The sequence below is a fragment of the Crinia signifera genome, chromosome 1 (assembly GCF_055691185.1).
Source record: "Crinia signifera chromosome 1, ASM5569118v1, whole genome shotgun sequence".
Lineage (NCBI taxonomy): Eukaryota > Metazoa > Chordata > Amphibia > Anura > Myobatrachidae > Crinia > Crinia signifera.
The window spans coordinates 303153408-303173582 of NC_139217.1; positions in this window are offsets into that span (position 1 = coordinate 303153408).

Genomic DNA, 20175 nt, shown 5'->3' on the forward strand with positions numbered 1-20175 from the left:
TCCATAATCTCTGCAGGCCAAACTCCTATCTCTAACCTCTTCTCTTGGCCTCTCCCAGTGGTCCGACTCCTCTACTCCTGAGGAAGGCCACTGTCTACCTTGTTTTCACCAGGCTGTGCTCAGTCTCTGATTTTACTAACACTCCCTTCCCTCTCTCTGTTCACAATCTCATTACCCTCTCGCTCTCCTCCATTACATCCAAGCTCACTGACACTGAAATCATGCAAGCCTACTCTAACCCGCAGAAATACTAATGCTATTAATTTTCCATAACTTTCCACCTACCTGCAACAACAGCTCTCACTCATTTGTACATTTCCCTCTCCTGACTCTGTTTCCCACCTCTACCAGACTCTTGAAACAGACCTTGGTGAAGTGGCTCCAGCTATCCCACTTAGGCTTAGATGCCAACCGTGGCACTCCAAAACAACAAGACAACTATGAAATCAGTCACGTAAGTAGAATGCCAATGGCGTAAATCTCATAATATGACTGATTTCCTCACATATAAGACTAGTTACCACTCCTACAGTAATGCTTTGGACACTGCCAAACAAACTACCAATCTCTCATCTTTTCCCATGCCACCAACCTAATTGACTTTTTAACACATTTACAGTAAGTCTCTTCTGTACCCTCTCCCACTGGCTACCATCAGTGCACAAGAACTTGCCTCCTACTTTAAGGACAAGATTGATAAAATCCAAGATGAAATGGTATGCTCTTCCTCAACCTCTGACCCACTTTTTTCCCCTGCTGAACCCTCTGGCACTTTCTCTTCATTTGAGTCCACAAATGAAAAATAAATATCCACACTCTTCTTATTCTCCTACTCTACTACCTCTCCTCTTGATCCTGTACCTGCACAAGTCATTAAAACTCTATCTCCTGTGCTTAGTCCAACCTTAACTAAAATCTGCAATCTCTCTCTTGCTACTGGTACTTTTCCTTCTCTGTTCAAACATGCAGTGATTACTCCCATTCTGAAATAACACAATTCTGATTCTAACTCTCTCACTTACTACCGTCCTATCTCTCAGCTACCATGCCTCTCCAAGCTACTCGAGAGACTTGTCTACTCTCGCCTCACACACTCTCTTAACTCTCACACCCTATTAGAACCACTTCAGTCAGGCTTTCGATCCCAAAACTCGACTGAGACAGCACTGACTAAAGTGGTGAATGATCTGGTAACTGCTAAGTCTAAAGGCCATTACTCACTACGTATTCTTCTAGATCTTTCTGCTGTGTTTGACACTGTGGATCACACTCTTCTCTTACAAACACTACACTCCCTAGGTCTTAATGATACAGCCCTTTCCTGGTTCTCATCTTATCTATCTGAACGCTCTTTCAGCGTTCTCTTCCCTGACTCTACTACCTCTTCACTACCTCTGTCAGTTGGTAAAAGACAAAAGGTACATGGTAGTATAGTTTAGAAATGCAATTACCTGAGAAATAGCGCATTATTATCTCCCTACACATCAGATCTCCCCTCTGCATACCCCTAACTACCGTAGGTTGGGTAGTTTCAGCTTCCTGCACGACTGCTGCATTGCCATCCTCCACATAATGGGGTTGGGCAAGGGCATTGTTATGTAACGTGCAGCAAGCCTGGACAATCATCACTACTTTTGCTGGGTGGTAAAGCAGTATACCTGATGATCTGTCCAAACACCGGAAACGACTTTTCAGCACCCCGAAGGTGCATTCCACAACATTGCAGGTGGCTATGTGTGCTTCATTATAGCGGTGCTGTGCAGGGCCTTGCGGGGAATGCAGCGGTGTCATGATCCATGTGTTGACACCCAATCAGAGTCACCTTAAAAGGAAAGGTGAGGTCAGTACGGTATATGGTAACATATGTGCATTTGGTTTACATGAGCAAGGGGACAACACCAATATTGTAAGAAGTCTGGTAAAAGAGAGGGACTGATTACACTTATACATTGGACATATCAGAAGACACTACACACTAAAGTGCAACTTTAGAGTAAAAAAAAACATGCATTATAGTAAAGGGTACACTTGGTAATTAGTGGTTTCAAAAACAATCATACTCATATTTTAGCCAGACTGACATTACCTTTAAAAAGTGATTGAAGGTTAGATACATTTCTGGGTATACTGTAGTTTACTCACTATTGGCACACTACACCGGAGTGCAATAATTGTTTAGTATGTAAATGAACACATTGTAGCACTATACATAGTGGGCAAACATTTACATATATTAAAATGTACTTACCAAGTAGCCAGTCCTCCGGCACTTGGTGGTCCTGGAATCGGTCCCAGAGGGCTGAGTGACACAGAATATAGGCATCATGGCAGTTCCCTGGGTAGCCTGCAACCACACTGAGTATTTTGAGGTTGGCATCACATACCACCTGCACGTTCAGAGAGTGATGCCCATGCCGATTGACATAGACGTGTCCCCTCATGTGCGGTGCCCGAAGCCCAATGTGGCTGCAATCCATGGCTCCCAGCACATTTAGGAATGCTGAGAGCTAATAGAAAGCCACCTTAAGGTCCTGCCACTCGGACTCACAACATGGGAATCTGATATATGTGCACCACAACTTCTTGAAAACAAGTAACACTTGAGTTAAATGCTTAGAGAAAGTTGCTTGTGAGACCCCCAACGACCATGAGGTTACAGCCTGAGTGGAGCCTCTGGCCAAGAAGTAGAGGGCACACATTAATTTCTGCATCCCAGACACTGCATAGTTGGCACCCCCATAAGGGTACAAATCATCTCTCATATACGTTCAAAAGGTTATTGTGGTTCAGCCTAAACATCCCCACAACCTGTCGATCAGAGAGGGAGTCCAGGTACAGCCTAGCACCATACCTACGTGAAGCACGCATTAATCGGGGTACCTGGATCTGGTGTACAGCTTGCTCCCTCCTCCTGCGCAGCTCCTCCAAATGACCAAAGTCACAAACAGCCAGCTCCACACCACTCTGCACAATCTCCATCTCTCAAACCCTCACAGGTGTCCTTAATGATGTTTGGGTATATGAAAAGGAGTTTATGAATAAAATTGAGGACACCTGTGTGAAAATTAACCATTTCTGCATTTGACCAAAGTTGCTTTTGGGTCAATTCGCCCATCAGGACCTGGGCATCATTGGTGATTTTTAGACACTTTTGAAATGCGAAATCCGCATTAAAATTCCATTTAATAAGCAATTTTTTTATACTTTTCAATGCGAAAACATCTGGATGCGATAAAAATGTGAATTTTAACCGGCAAGTGAAAAATTGCAACTTATCGCACAAAATGTGCGATTTACGTGATTTAGCGCACCCTATTAAGTAAGTGGTTTCGCCAAAATGTGCGAAAACGCCATTTTGTTGCCTAAATATCGCTCAAATTCAACTAGCACATCCTATTAAATGTCACCCACTGTGTGATTCTGGCTATCAATTTTGACTACAGATGTAGCGGGATTCATCTTTGCAGGGGATGGCGATGGCGTCGCCATCGCCATCCCCTGCCCCGCCGCCATCCATCCCCCCGCCGCGCCATCTGTATACCCCTTCCGACGGTGCTGCCCTCGGTCGCCCGGTGCCCACACCGGGCGACCGCACCCCCCCACAGCCTCCTCGGGTCCCCCCCTGCCCCCTCGAGCGGGAGGCGGACAGTAATGCGTCCGCCTCGCCGCCCCGTCGCCCGGATACTGAGACGCGCGTCTCAGTCAGATAGCGGCTCCGTGTTGCTGGCGATCCGCCAGCAGCATGCTGCTGGCGGATCGCCAGCAAGGATGAGAACAGATACATCTGTATATAGTCAAAATCAAATGGAAAGTTACTTTGAATCACACGGTGTTCAGCCACATGCGATGCCGAAGCACACCCCATTTAGTCAGTATCGCATAGAAAAATAGGCTGTGCAGGAAAGTCTATCTAGTCTGTAGAATGTATTTGGCCTAGGGATAAATGGCAAGATAGTCTAAATACAGTATAAAGCACACCTTAAATGCAGTTAGCCAAGAGTTAAAATGTCAGCTTAATAAACATTAATTAAGTATTAGGGGGATCACTGATCATGGGTAATAGCCTTGCCCAGGCGATCTAACCCCAAGAAGCCAGTTTATCTGGGATTTTTTTTGCCTGCCTTAGGCAGGCACAGCAAAATCCCCGAAAGCAGTCCCGTTTTATGCAAAATATTAAAAACATGTTTTAACAGGTGTAATTGGCTACCCCCTTATCTAACATGAATTTGTTCTACCACCTGTGGTACACTATTGATCTTAAAAGAAGGAAAACTAAAGCAAGTTATTTAAGGGTACCATATATACTCAAGTATAAGCCTACTTTTTCAGAACATTTTTTATGCTGAAAAAGCCTCCCTCGGCTTATACTCGAGTGAGGGTCCCACTTGAGTCAATAAGTTTTCCCAGTTTTTTGTTGTAAAGTTAGGTGCCTCGGCTTATATTGGGGTCGACTTATACTCGAGTATATATGGTATTTTGTAGTGAGATTGAATATTAACTGCATGAAAAAGTTAAATGACATTTCTTAAATAATGTAAATGTGTAATGATTTCACATTTGACTTGTCATATTCCACCCATTAATGAGTCATGTATACACATATGTAATTAGAGGAGAGTAGTACATGTTGTTAATGACATTTGTTTTCTATGTATACTGTAAGTGGTTCCATGGTGTAATGGTTAGCACTCTGGACTTTGAATCCAGCAATCCAAGTTCAAATCTCGGTGGGACCTACAATTTTTTTCTTAAATTATGTAAAAAATAGAGACATCTATCTTTAAATTATTGTCGTGAATCTGTAGTTTTACATAATGATTTAGCACCAATGCTTGAAATGCAGACGCCTGTCCCATTACCTTTTAAGGGCTAAAAGCTAAGGGCTACTTCTGAACATTGGCTAGGATTTCTGCTACCCCAGGCAAAGCAATAATTTGGTGTCACTGTCCCCTAAAAGAGCAGGAGGGATGTTTGGAGGGAGGGATGTTCGCCACAGTGCGCAATCAATTTCTACTGTCACTGACTATGCCCCCCCCCCCCATGCCAGCGCCCGGGGCACGTGACCCCCTAGTCCCCCCGTAGTTACGGCCCTGGCTAAATTTTCATAGATAAAGTATAAACAAGGCAGCCTGGGTAATGTAGTAGCTTTGCTTTAAGGTCCAGTAAAGAAAAATTCTAATCAAAATACCAAAATTGTGTACTTACAGTAGATCAATTAAATTTTATTTAATTTGAGAATTCCTTAAGTAAAGGATAACTTCAATGCAGGTGACTAAAGTAGGTAATAACATACTGTGTAGTTCATGATTACAAGAGAATTACTTGGACAATGGAAAACCAAAAGTTAGTAATTTTATGAATACTACTGAAAACAAATTAATCAAAAAGAGAATATTGTTTGCAAAAGCATGTTTTTTCTTTTTTGTTAATGTTCTTTTAGTCTCTCCTCATTAGACCATCATACAGTTGTATGCATTACTGTGGTTGTGCTATACTGTAGCTCTCACTCCTATGAACATTTCAAATAAAAGCAAATAGACCAGATAAAGTATTATGGGTTTGTGCACCATGGGGCTAATTGAAAAGGGTGACGGATTATATACCGCCATCAGAATCCTGACTGCCGGTGCTCTGACAAGGGGGATCCCGATTGACAGGGGCTATTCTCCCTTGTGGGGTTACACGACCCCCATAGAGGGAGAATAGAACCTTGGAGCACCGGTAGTCGAGATTCCAATGTCATTATACTGACTGTTGGCCAGTTATACCACACCTGATTATTAATTACTGGAGTCACAATATGGAAGAGTAGAGTCCACTGAGGAACATGCAGAGCGAGAGATTCATGCAAATTCAGGAAATGTCCCATGCGCATCGGATTTGAGTCAGAGGCTGGACCTCCTTCACGCGGGGAACCCGCTCACCTGTGATACATCACATGTCAAAGCACCACATGTGATTTATCGCATGTGGGCCTTCCCGGGCAGCTCAAGGGGGATCGTACGGCTGGGAGTTCGCAGCAGTATATGGCCACCTTTTACACAGGTATGTTTTCTTTTCTCTCTATTCTTTACCAAGTAGAGGTTTTGTATTCCTTTGCTTATAGAATAAATTATATATTGTATTGCATATTTTAGATGTGTTCCTGTGTAAATAGAATGTTTCTAGAGTTAAGACATAGAGCTTCAACCATTAGTCTGTAATTCCTACTGATGTGTTATAATAGTAACACAATGTCCTCCATGTCTCCCATTGAGTTATAAATGTTATTATTATTTGGGTAATACACATGGATGTTCTCAGCAAGCCTGCAAACAAAGAGGTCATATTACAATGGGTTCACAATTTGTGTGTGGCTTGTAATTATATCTCTTGTATTGCTGGTAGAGCAGTGATTGGCAAGGACACGCACATGTTACAGAATATTGAATCATCTACACCAGAGGTCAGGGAACTTTTTTACCTTTTACCCCAAAATATATTTATATAGGCTGATGTTATCCCCTTGAATTGTAAGGAAGGAAATCATATATTATTCATTATTTGAATTCAGAATTTTATTGGGGAATGAGAAAACATACAAACTCCTCTTTATATATAATATTATGAATATGCAGATACTTTTTTTTTTCTAGTCAGGTAATTATATTAAAAAAGCTAGCTTAGTTTGACAGTTCTATAGTTATATTGCACACCTCTTTCTCCCCCAGCATTACACATTAATGCAGCTTGAGTCAAGAGTAATATTATATGCTAGGCTCTGCTGTTAGTACCCGACCGAGTAAAAGCCACATACCTCTCTATCTCCTCCCTACCCATAGAATGCATTCCCAATGTGTCTCTCCCACCTGGTCAAATGTGTCGGTCCATCACCGAAGGCAGCAGCCAAGCAGCACTGCAGCACACACTACTCACTATGAGGCGGGTCAGAAAGGGTCCACAGTCCCCGTCCTCCTTTGCGTGCATCAGTCCACCCCAGCACCCGGAAAGAGAAGTGACGTGGCACCGTTGTGCCGCACCTCAGACTCCTATGCATCTGCATATCTACAGAGGTGGCCAAAACATAATTCAATCCGGGTGGTGCGTGTCCCAGGCACCCATACAATAAAAAGGTGTCCTTGGGTTTTAAAAACAGATAAAATATGCAAACTATAGGAGACACCCATCAGTTCCTGATCTGCGTGACACCTGGCAGCCCCCCTAGTTACAGCCCCTCTACATGCCCGGCTGTTTCTCAGCAGCGCGACCGTCCATTAACTTGGCAGGCACATGTAAATGCCCACTCAGTGCCATGACACATATCTATGATGATTAGCAAGTGTGTATGTCCTTACTGATCATCAGAGAGGTTGATGAATCAGCCAGATGGTCAGTCCGTCGTTCTACTGTGTATCCAGCATTAAACTAACAAGAATTTGCTCTACCACCTGTGCTACACTGTAGATCTTAAAAGAAATCTAAATAGTGATATGTACAGTAGGTGGATATTGTAGTGGGGTCGAATATTACCTGCATGAAAAAGTTAAACAATGTAAAAGTGCAATGGTTTCACATTTGACTTGGTCATGTTACACCCATTAATGAGTCATGTATACAAATATCTAATTAGATGACAGCAGTAAATGGTGTTAATTACATATGTTTTTTAAGCATAAGTGGTTCCATGGTGTAATGGTTAGCACTCTGGACTTTGAATCCAGCAATCCGAGTTCAAATCTCGGTGGGACCTACAATTTTAGAATGACGGAATTTCTGATTATGACATAATAATTTAGACAATAAGAAATCAAGTGAGTAATTGGAAAGTTTGATAAACAATGCATAGCAGTCATTGCTTATGATAGCTTGAAGCAAAATATATTTTTACATCAGTAGTATAATTTGTTTGGCCAGTCATGAGCATTATTGGCCACTGCTCAGATTCCTTTATATGTTATCTAATTACTGTTACTGTATATTACAGAGCTCTTCACATAGCTGGACTGTCTTAGGGCCTTATTCTGGTTGGTGTGGCTGGCCCGTACGCGTACGTTCCGGGGTTTTTAATGATCTGCGCATGCGTACCATCTCCAATGCGCAGGCGCGAGCACTCCACAACGCTTACGGACGGGTCTCTCCGTGCGAAAAAACCTGTACGCGAGAGTACGGGCATTGGGGGCGGCATAGGGGCGTGTTGAGGGGAGCGGCCGAAATAATGAGGGAAAATGGGCGTAAATATGGGCGTACACGGGGGTGTGCACCAAAAATGAACAGTGCTACTACCGCACGATCGGCTAAAGCACCGTTCATTTCGGACACAAAACAGGCGGCCGCCAACCGCCACCTCAGACCACCCCTACAGATACCGCATGCCAGCGTGCGCCTGAGTTTGCTAATTTACGCTGATTACTACTCAAACACATACACCTGAATGTAATAAGCAATGCTGCAGTCTATTAAGTCCAAACCATGATTTCACTACCTGCAAGCCACACACAGCACTCAAACACATTGGAAGCTTATCTTTCTATACTTCTCTACATTTAAAGGTTTGTTTAATTTAAGGTAAGAATCTTTTTAAGACCTGCTTATATATGCTAAGATAGCTATTTGCTAAACAGTTATACACATTCACTACGTGCTTTCATAGACTTTACACAGTAGCACACTCAATCTACACAAGTCGACATGTGTCAACGTGTTCACTCTAATACAAACATAGGTTTTGTATTTATGATACAATAACATAATGGCCCTTATTCTGGTTCGTGCGGTACGGCCCGCGTGCGGCCGTACCGCCGATGTTTTCCGTCTGCACATGCGCAGAGGTCAATCTGCGCATGTGCAGGCGAATTCGCCGCACATAACGTTAGTACGCCGCAAAGGGGGCGTATAGGGGCGTGAGGGGCTTCATGCCCTCATTTCCCTATGTATACGCCCCGCGTTTCATGGGCGTTCCCATGCAAACGCGGGGCGTACGCATGGTAATGAGGCCATGACGCAACTCATGGGGGCGGAAAGCTGACGTCGCCGGATGTCAGCTTTCAGCCCCCATACAAGCTACCACACGGACGATTGTCCGTGTGGTCTCAGCTTGCGGGAGCTGCCGCGGCGTGCGGACCTGCCTTCGATGGTCGACGACCATCGAATGCAGGGGGCAGCTCCCACCATGGTGGAGGCGTACGCCTCCACCATTTTCATGCGGATCGGCAGCCGTCCGTGTACGGACGGCCGTGCCGATCCGTCTTGTAGGCGGGGATTCGTCTGGTGCGGTCGGAGCCGCATATGCGGCTCGACCGCACCAACCAGAATAAGGGCCATAAACCACATCTAACACCTACAAAGGATGTTTCAGCAATGTTTTAAGCCCATGCCCACTATTTTGCACACAATCTTTATATAGTACCCAAAATACAGAACTGTACCACTATCTGATCTGCTATGAATTGGATTTTACTACACTCTGGATGTAAGATGCCACCAATCACATTATTGCACTCACATCTCTCTAACAAAGGATTCCTACATCTGCTTATGACACTCTAAAATCATATATATGTAAAAAGTTAAACATGTTTGTCCACAAGCAATTTTATCATGTTTGGCCGATTCACACATCTTTTTTTAGGGAGGACACATATGCATTCCTACACAAATGTCCCTTTTGACCCTTGTTTGTCTACCTCACCCACTCCATGAGGAAATCATTGTTCTGGACCTGATTTTACCTACTACTGTAGGAGCTACCTCACCTGCACACAAACTGCTTTCTCACCTATTAAGTTGCTCTGCACATGTGCTGACACAAACTAATTAGCAGGGAAAAGTTGGATAGGAACATGTGAATGGCCATGGAGAGGGTTAAGCTGGGTACACATATGTACAATTTCCTTTTTCTTGCGACCGTTCGATCGACCGAATACACGTTCGGCCGTCCAAAACATACGACCGTTCTGTGCGTACACATATGTACAATTTTGCTTGAGACGTCCGATGTACTCCCGTCCAAACAATCGCAAGAAGAAGTATATGAGAGACCCTGTAACCCTTTGCCTGCTGTTTTAACTAATGTGTGTTTAATGTCTCACTGCCCCACACTTTAGAGGCATCACTTTAAGACATTAATCAATGTTGAAGTTTTAATAGTGTGTTATGGTGCCCTAAAAAAAGAGCTTCCAGCCCACTCTATTAAAACTTCAACATTGATTAATGTCTTAAAGTGATGCCTCTAAAGTGTGGGGCAGTGAGACATTAAACACACATTAGTTAAAACAGCAGGCAAAGGGTTACAGGGTCTCTCATAATGCAGCATACCACCGTGCTTTGTCAAACTGTCAAGCATATCGATCGAACGTGCGTACACACTTCACTTTTGTTCCGATATGGAGCCGTCCTGTCGGATGAAATATTAAGCAGCAAAGAACCTTCGACCGACCGACCGTGGACGGCCAAGAGCGTTTTTGGCCGTTTATCGGTCGCACAGCAGCAATTGGGACAGCGTACACACCTATACAATCGAACGGCCGTTTGCCCCCAGATTGGAAGAACGGCCCGACGATTGTATATATGTGTACCCAGCTTAACACATGGGAAACTTCTACCACACTTCAAGAAATGCTCAAAAATACCCTGGTCAGTAAGTAGAGAGAGAACTGATAACAAGATATCAGATAGGGGCGCAGTTCCTAGACCTGTTTGGCAAAAGAAAAAAGCAGCAGTACAAAAAAGGGGTTTGTCAATCCCCTACAAGAAGGTACCAGAAAAAAGAACAATAGACTGCGCTAATAGTAAATACGTAAATGAAAATAATTAAATGCCAGTAACCTAAAATTTAAACATGATTTAATATAGAAATAAACATATATATAGCAGCTCAAATTAAAAAGTAGATGTAATTACATATATTGTGTACATAAAAAATGAACAATAAGTATATAGCATAAAAAAGATGTATGGGGGGATTAAAATTTTTCCAAGGTGACTGAAAAAATATAAATGTCCATACGGTACCGTATATTTTGGCAGTGAGTCCAGCTGAATGGGGGGCAAAAAGTAATGTGCCCACTTGGATCCGTTCCTATTTGTGCCTCCAATAAGGGGGACCTGGATGGCTGGGGGAGGGAATCGCAGCTTGATGTTTATGGAGTAAATAGAACTCCTGCTGTTCCTTGAATGCCAGGGAAATGGCCTGGTTTTGGGTCTTCTCCCCAGGTTGTTGCCAAAACAGGGTCTGGAGGCTGGTCCGGTCTCTCAGGTAGTCAAGGCTGTAGGTAGCTTAGGCTGGAAGTCAGTCACTTGGAAAGGAGCACCAACGCGTTTCGCTCTGTGGTAGAGCTTTTTCAAGGTGTGTGGAAGGCTGCATCCAGGGGGTTTAAATACCCCTCTCTATTATTAAAGGGGCGGTTACTTGGCAAAACAATATAATCAATTAACAACATCAACAGATAGAAGTACATACCTAATGTTACCTATCGTGAACAGGAGACAGGAGTATTTGTATCAAGTGTGTACCGATCAAAAACGAGTGTTTAAAATAAGGTTTTATCGCTAAAAAACGGGTTTTTTTGTTATTAAACATACACTAGTGCCGCTTCCGGATATCCGGGGGTGACGTGTTTCCGGTGTTTGGAACGCACGCCACTTCCGGTATCCATAGCGCTGGACCGCAAGCAAGCGGCTCCAGCGGGCGGCTGAACAGGGGTATCCACATCATTGGTTTGTAGTGCGCTTCCGGAAATCCGGAGCGCATAACTAAGGTGCATGTTCACCATTTTTTCATTTATAGAGCATCGTCGCGGCGGCCATCTTTGGGGTGTTTCTTTTCCCCCTATAAATATACTTGAGCATAGTATGTCGAGTCGGCCATTTTTTAGGTTTGAAAAAGTAATCACCTCCATTCATATATGAAACAGTTCTCCTTAGGGGATTTCAATGGCGGCGGCCATTTTGTTGGTTAGACACAAAATATTTCTAGAGCTCAATTTATACAGTGTAAAAGATATACATTAGATGATAAAGACAATAATAAAAATAATACTAATAAATTGAAACAATAATAAAGATATTAATGATACTAATAGCTGTAGTTTGTTTAGATGTTTCTTTTAAAATCATACATAATACAAAGTGTATGAGATAATCAAGGAAAAACTGTTAGTGAAATACATTATCTGGTATTCCTCAGCAGGTTCAATTACCACATTTTTCGTGGTTTTGGTCATTCTTGACCGAGCCTATCCTGTATTACCCTATATTTATACCCGTGCTATAGGAGCCTAGGGGAAAAAAATATAAAATAAAATAAATAAATATAAAGGGAGCGGAAAAATACATATAAATATATCTGTAGATAGTGGATGATAGAATAGTAATATTATTGATAAAAGTGGAAGAATATTTTTGCTGGATTGATATATGTAAGTATTCAGATTTGCATAGTAGAAATGTATAAATTAATTTATGTAATATAACCTTTTCTATGTGTTATGGGGGAATATAGGCAAGTGGCAAATAGTGAAAAAGGGGGGGGGGAGAGGGGGGGGAGACGGGGGGGGGGGGAAATAGGAGGGGGGAAGGGAAAAAGGAAATAATATATAAGCAAAATTCTATAAAACGGAGTTTAGTTCTACAGCCTCATTTAACCCATCGGGAAAGATGGTTTGTAGGCGGAACATCCAATAAATTTCCTGTTTACACAGTTGACCAAATCGGTCCCCTCCTCTTACAGTCTTTTTGATTTGTTCTAGGCCCATTAATTTTAATCCCATTGGGTTTCCTGAGTGAGCTTCATGAAAGTGTCTGGAAATACTGTGAGTGAGAACATGTTTAAGAATGTTCCGTCGGTGCTCTAGAAAACGTATCTTAATTTTTCTAGTGGTGCGACCCACATATTTAAGGATGCACGGACAACTAAGTACGTATATCAGGTATTCAGAGTTGCAGTTTATAAACATATCTGCTGTAATTATATTCCCATCTTTATCTTTAATTGGGTGATCAGTTTTAGCCAACACATGAGCACAGGTTGTGCATCTGCTTGACCCACATTTGAAAAAACCTTTAGGTTTAGGGTTCAACCAGGTGGAGGTTACAGATGGTTGGGGCTGTGTCTCGATGGGCTTTAGCATACTAGGTGCTAGGAGATTTTTAAGCGTTCTATTTTTTTTGAAAACAAAAAGAGGTTTATTGGGGATGACTTCGACTAAAAGGTTATCCTGTTTCAGAATGTTATAATTTTTCCAGACTATTTGTTTAATCTGGCTGGAATGGCTGTTGTATTTAGAGATGAAAGTGACTTCTAGATTATTCTTTTCTTTAGATGTTCCTGTCTTGTTGATTTTTTTATTATTTTTACTGTGTGGTTGATCTAATAAGGTTTCTCTGTCTAGAGTGACAGTCTCTTCGTATGCTTTTTTCAAAAGGCATGGGGGATATCCTCTCTGCTCAAATGATTCAATCATTTCTGAAGCTTGTTTTTTGAAAATTTCTTTGTTCGTGCAGTTCCTAAAAAGTCTTAGGAGTTGCCCCTTGGGTATACCCTTTTTCCAGGGCTGATGGTGTGCACTTTTGTAATGTAGGTAGGCATTAGAGCCTACCTCTTTGGTAAAGTTTGAGGTAGAGATGCTATCCCCCATTGCTTCCAGGGTCAAATCCAAGAAAGAGGTCCGCTCTGAGTGAATAGTGTGAGTAAAGTGTAAATTAAAATTGTTGTTATTAAGGTGCTCAACAAAATCAAGTGCACGGGAGTGTTCCCCATCCCAAATAATAAATAGATCATCTATGTAGCGGCCATAGAGGACCAGATTCGCGCGGAACTCGCCATCCCAAATAAGTTGTTGTTCCACCTCCCCCATATAGAGGTTCGCGTAGCTCGGCGCGAATCTGGTCCCCATGGCCGTCCCCATAGTTTGTAAATAAAAAGTGTTTTCAAAAAGAAAATAATTGTGCCGCAAAATATATGAAATTGAATCAGTGAGGAATTTTTGGTGTCTCACCCCCAGGTCCCCGTCAAGCTGTAAGCGTTTTGCGATGGTTTCTGTTCCTTTATCGTGAGGAATGTTGGAGTAAAGGCTAGTTACATCCAACGTGAGGAAGGAGTAAGAGTCTTTCCACTCCACTCCCCTTACCAGCTTTAGAAAATGTATAGTATCTTTGACGTGGGACCTGAGGGTGGCGACCCGTGGTTGGAGATAGGTATCAACATAAAAGGAAAGGTTGGAGGAAAGTGAATTAATACCTGAAATAATGGGGCGCCCAGGGGGTGCTGTGAGGGTCTTGTGTATTTTTGGGAGGTGATAGTATATTGGTGTCAAGGGATGTTCACAAAAGAGGAAGCGGAACTCTTCCTTGGAAATGACCCCGTCATCTGCTGCCGATCGTAAGAGATTGAATAATGTAAGTCTAAATTCCTTAGTAGGGTCAGCAGCTAATGGAATGTAAAAGTCTTTATTTTTGAGTTGCCTATTAGCTTCTGCGATATAGTCTGATCTATCTTGAACTACTAGGCCGCCCCCTTTGTCTGCCTCCCGAATTGTCAAGGAGGTATCCTTAGTTAGCTTTTTGAGGGCTTTCTTTTCGTTTTTACTAAGATTGGACTTCATTATGTTAGTTTTAGTGTTAGTTTTAGAATTTGCATTTGTAAAGACCAAGCAGCTGCGATTATTTTGGATGAAGGCGATCAGCCAGCCTTGGCCGCCTTAAACGAATTGTTGGAGGAACTAGGACCCGGCTCACCAGAGCCAGTGAAATTGTTTGATATTTCGAAAGGAAAGTTTCGATTGAAATCAGATTTCTTTCCCATTAAATCTAAGGGGTCTAGCGTGGAGAGCTTTTATAAGACCACGCTTGCAGACTTCAAAAATATGTGTACAAATGCAAATTCTAAAACTAACATAATGAAGTCCAATCTTAGTAAAAACGAAAAGAAAGCCCTCAAAAAGCTAACTAAGGATACCTCCTTGACAATTCGGGAGGCAGACAAAGGGGGCGGCCTAGTAGTTCAAGATAGATCAGACTATATCGCAGAAGCTAATAGGCAACTCAAAAATAAAGACTTTTACATTCCATTAGCTGCTGACCCTACTAAGGAATTTAGACTTACATTATTCAATCTCTTACGATCGGCAGCAGATGACGGGGTCATTTCCAAGGAAGAGTTCCGCTTCCTCTTTTGTGAACATCCCTTGACACCAATATACTATCACCTCCCAAAAATACACAAGACCCTCACAGCACCCCCTGGGCGCCCCATTATTTCAGGTATTAATTCACTTTCCTCCAACCTTTCCTTTTATGTTGATACCTATCTCCAACCACGGGTCGCCACCCTCAGGTCCCACGTCAAAGATACTATACATTTTCTAAAGCTGGTAAGGGGAGTGGAGTGGAAAGACTCTTACTCCTTCCTCACGTTGGATGTAACTAGCCTTTACTCCAACATTCCTCACGATAAAGGAACAGAAACCATCGCAAAACGCTTACAGCTTGACGGGGACCTGGGGGTGAGACACCAAAAATTCCTCACTGATTCAATTTCATATATTTTGCGGCACAATTATTTTCTTTTTGAAAACACTTTTTATTTACAAACTATGGGGACGGCCATGGGGACCAGATTCGCGCCGAGCTACGCGAACCTCTATATGGGGGAGGTGGAACAACAACTTATTTGGGATGGCGAGTTCCGCGCGAATCTGGTCCTCTATGGCCGCTACATAGATGATCTATTTATTATTTGGGATGGGGAACACTCCCGTGCACTTGATTTTGTTGAGCACCTTAATAACAACAATTTTAATTTACACTTTACTCACACTATTCACTCAGAGCGGACCTCTTTCTTGGATTTGACCCTGGAAGCAATGGGGGATAGCATCTCTACCTCAAACTTTACCAAAGAGGTAGGCTCTAATGCCTACCTACATTACAAAAGTGCACACCATCAGCCCTGGAAAAAGGGTATACCCAAGGGGCAACTCCTAAGACTTTTTAGGAACTGCACGAACAAAGAAATTTTCGAAAAACAAGCTTCAGAAATGATTGAATCATTTGAGCAGAGAGGATATCCCCCATGCCTTTTGAAAAAAGCATACGAAGAGACTGTCACTCTAGACAGAGAAACCTTATTAGATCAACCACACAGTAAAAATAATAAAAAAATCAACAAGACAGGAACATCTAAAGAAAAGAATAATCTAGAAGTCACTTTCATCTCTAAATACAACAGCCATTCCAGCCAGATTAAACAAATAGTCTGGAAAAATTATAACATTCTGAAACAGGATAACCTTTTAGTCGAAGTCATCCCCAATAAACCTCTTTTTGTTTTAAAAAAAAATAGAACGCTTAAAAATCTCCTAGCACCTAGTATGCTAAAGCCCATCGAGACACAGCCCCAACCATCTGTAACCTCCACCTGGTTGAACCCTAAACCTAAAGGTTTTTTCAAATGTGGGTCAAGCAGATGCACAACCTGTGCTCATGTGTTGGCTAAAACTGATCACCCAATTAAAGATAAAGATGGGAATATAATTACAGCAGATATGTTTATAAACTGCAACTCTGAATACCTGATATACGTACTTAGTTGTCCGTGCAACCTTAAATATGTGGGTCGCACCACTAGAAAAATTAAGATACGTTTTCTAGAGCACCGACGGAACATTCTTAAACATGTTCTCACTCACAGTATTTCCAGACACTTTCATGAAGCTCACTCAGGAAACCCAATGGGATTAAAATTAATGGGCCTAGAACAAATCAAAAAGACTGTAAGAGGAGGGGACCGATTTGGTCAACTGTGTAAACAGGAAATTTATTGGATGTTCCGCCTACAAACCATCTTTCCCGATGGGTTAAATGAGGCTGTAGAACTAAACTCCGTTTTATAGAATTTTGCTTATATATTATTTCCTTTTTCCCTTCCCCCCTCCTATTTCCCCCCCCCCGTCTCCCCCCCCCTCTCCCCCCCCCCTTTTTCACTATTTGCCACTTGCCTATATTCCCCCATAACACATAGAAAAGGTTATATTACATAAATTAATTTATACATTTCTACTATGCAAATCTGAATACTTACATATATCAATCCAGCAAAAATATTCTTCCACTTTTATCAATAATATTACTATTCTATCATCCACTATCTACAGATATATTTATATGTATTTTTCCGCTCCCTTTATATTTATTTATTTTATTTTATATTTTTTTCCCCTAGGCTCCTATAGCACGGGTATAAATATAGGGTAATACAGGATAGGCTCGGTCAAGAATGACCAAAACCACGAAAAATGTGGTAATTGAACCTGCTGAGGAATACCAGATAATGTATTTCACTAACAGTTTTTCCTTGATTATCTCATACACTTTGTATTATGTATGATTTTAAAAGAAACATCTAAACAAACTACAGCTATTAGTATCATTAATATCTTTATTATTGTTTCAATTTATTAGTATTATTTTTATTATTGTCTTTATCATCTAATGTATATCTTTTACACTGTATAAATTGAGCTCTAGAAATATTTTGTGTCTAACCAACAAAATGGCCGCCGCCATTGAAATCCCCTAAGGAGAACTGTTTCATATATGAATGGAGGTGATTACTTTTTCAAACCTAAAAAATGGCCGACTCGACATACTATGCTCAAGTATATTTATAGGGGGAAAAGAAACACCCCAAAGATGGCCGCCGCGACGATGCTCTATAAATGAAAAAATGGTGAACATGCACCTTAGTTATGCGCTCCGGATTTCCGGAAGCGCACTACAAACCAATGATGTGGATACCCCTGTTCAGCCGCCCGCTGGAGCCGCTTGCTTGCGGTCCAGCGCTATGGATACCGGAAGTGGCGTGCGTTCCAAACACCGGAAACACGTCACCCCCGGATATCCGGAAGCGGCACTAGTGTATGTTTAATAACAAAAAAACCCGTTTTTTAGCGATAAAACCTTATTTTAAACACTCGTTTTTGATCGGTACACACTTGATACAAATACTCCTGTTTCCTGCTCACGATAGGTAACATTAGGTATGTACTTCTATCTGTTGATGTTGTTAATTGATTATATTGTTTTGCCAAGTAACCGCCCCTTTAATAATAGAGAGGGGTATTTAAACCCCCTGGATGCAGCCTTCCACACACCTTGAAAAAGCTCTACCACAGAGCGAAACGCGTTGGTGCTCCTTTCCAAGTGACTGACTTCCAGCCTAAGCTACCTACAGCCTTGACTACCTGAGAGACCGGACCAGCCTCCAGACCCTGTTTTGGCAACAACCTGGGGAGAAGACCCAAAACCAGGCCATTTCCCTGGCATTCAAGGAACAGCAGGAGTTCTATTTACTCCATAAACATCAAGCTGCGATTCCCTCCCCCAGCCATCCAGGTCCCCCTTATTGGAGGCACAAATAGGAACGGATCCAAGTGGGCACATTACTTTTTGCCCCCCATTCAGCTGGACTCACTGCCAAAATATACGGTACCGTATGGACATTTATATTTTTTCAGTCACCTTGGAAAAATTTTAATCCCCCCATACATCTTTTTTATGCTATATACTTATTGTTCATTTTTTATGTACACAATATATGTAATTACATCTACTTTTTAATTTGAGCTGCTATATATATGTTTATTTCTATATTAAATCATGTTTAAATTTTAGGTTACTGGCATTTAATTATTTTCATTTACGTATTTACTATTAGCGCAGTCTATTGTTCTTTTTTCTGGTCAGTAAGTACACATAAATGTAGTATTTGGTTCACACAAGAAATTACACATACAACAATTGTGTTTTAATTGGTAAAATAAATTTATTTGCTGTTCAGCATCACAGCTTATTTGACACTTTAATGTCATAAATCAAATAAACAAATAAAATATACACAAAAATAAAAAATCAGCCAGAACAAGAGGTTGCATATCTCCAAACATGTGTTACCCTGCAAATGCAATGGTGAAAGAAATGGGGACACCAGAATACGTACTGCAACAACCAGGGTGAATACTAAGCAAGATACACACCACCAAAAATGTATCCTGCATTTGTAGAGGTCAAAATAAGAACTTTAATGCCCATGGCACGAAAATGGATCGATGGCCAACTCAGGAAGTGGATGTCCAGTGCAATTTAAACATTTGGGGTCCAACCACAGAGGAAGTGAACCAGGTCTCATTATTTGGGCCCTTTTTTCCCCTTTTTAGATGGGGCCTTGGGGACAGGGGCCTTTGGCTCAGATGGCTTGCGCCGTCTTCCCCTAGTGGACACAGGAGGGTCAGCAGAGGTGGAAGGTTGGGGAGCAGCTTGGGGTGGGCCAGCAGATGGGGGATTGTCCCTTAGGGACCTGGCGGTGGTCAGCAGCTCCGCAAGAATGACATTCTGGCAGCTGAGTTGCTGGTCAATGCTTTGCATGCCAGCCGCCAGAGTGTCATTGATGCGGTTTAAGGCCTCACACTGCTGGCTCTTTGTGGACTTCCAATCTCCGAGAAATTCCAACACCTTCTGCTGACAGACCGCAGACTCCTCCGCTCGCTGGTCCATCCTCTCCAGTATCACCTTCCACCTGGCATCCCATATGTCCTGTGTCTGGGGGTGTCTTGTTGGTGGAGGCTGGACCACTTGCTCCACCTGTGGCTCTGCAGAGGAAGATGCTGCCGGTTCATCCTGTGTTTCTGCTTCTTCTAGGATAATAATTGAAAACAATGTCACCATCACATACGCAACTAAAAAATATCTTTCAAAATACAATGCATTACTGTGACTTACCATCAAAAGCAGCAGCAAAGACCTCCACCGGGAGCTCACTATCCATATTGGATATCCCCCTGACCTCGGCCACATCAATTACATCCAAGGCCTCCTGCTCCAGGGGGGTATATTCCAAGCTCTCTGGCATAGGCCCCCTCCCGGTGGACATGCTGTGGTTGTACCGGTCAGTCATCTTCCTCTTCAGTGTCGTTTTGAAGTCTGTCCACCTACAAGTTTAAAAATACAAATATCACCATGAGATATGTGCACCACTGTGCTAGTGAACATCATGACTACGTTACATTTCCTAGTGTGGGTGATCTTATGTTTTTTAGCCATATGTGTCCCACACACACATTAATGTCTCCATTATGAGGCATTTCAGTGTCTCATCTCATTCATTAGGCCACTAAATGCACATACATAGATCACTATGCAGAA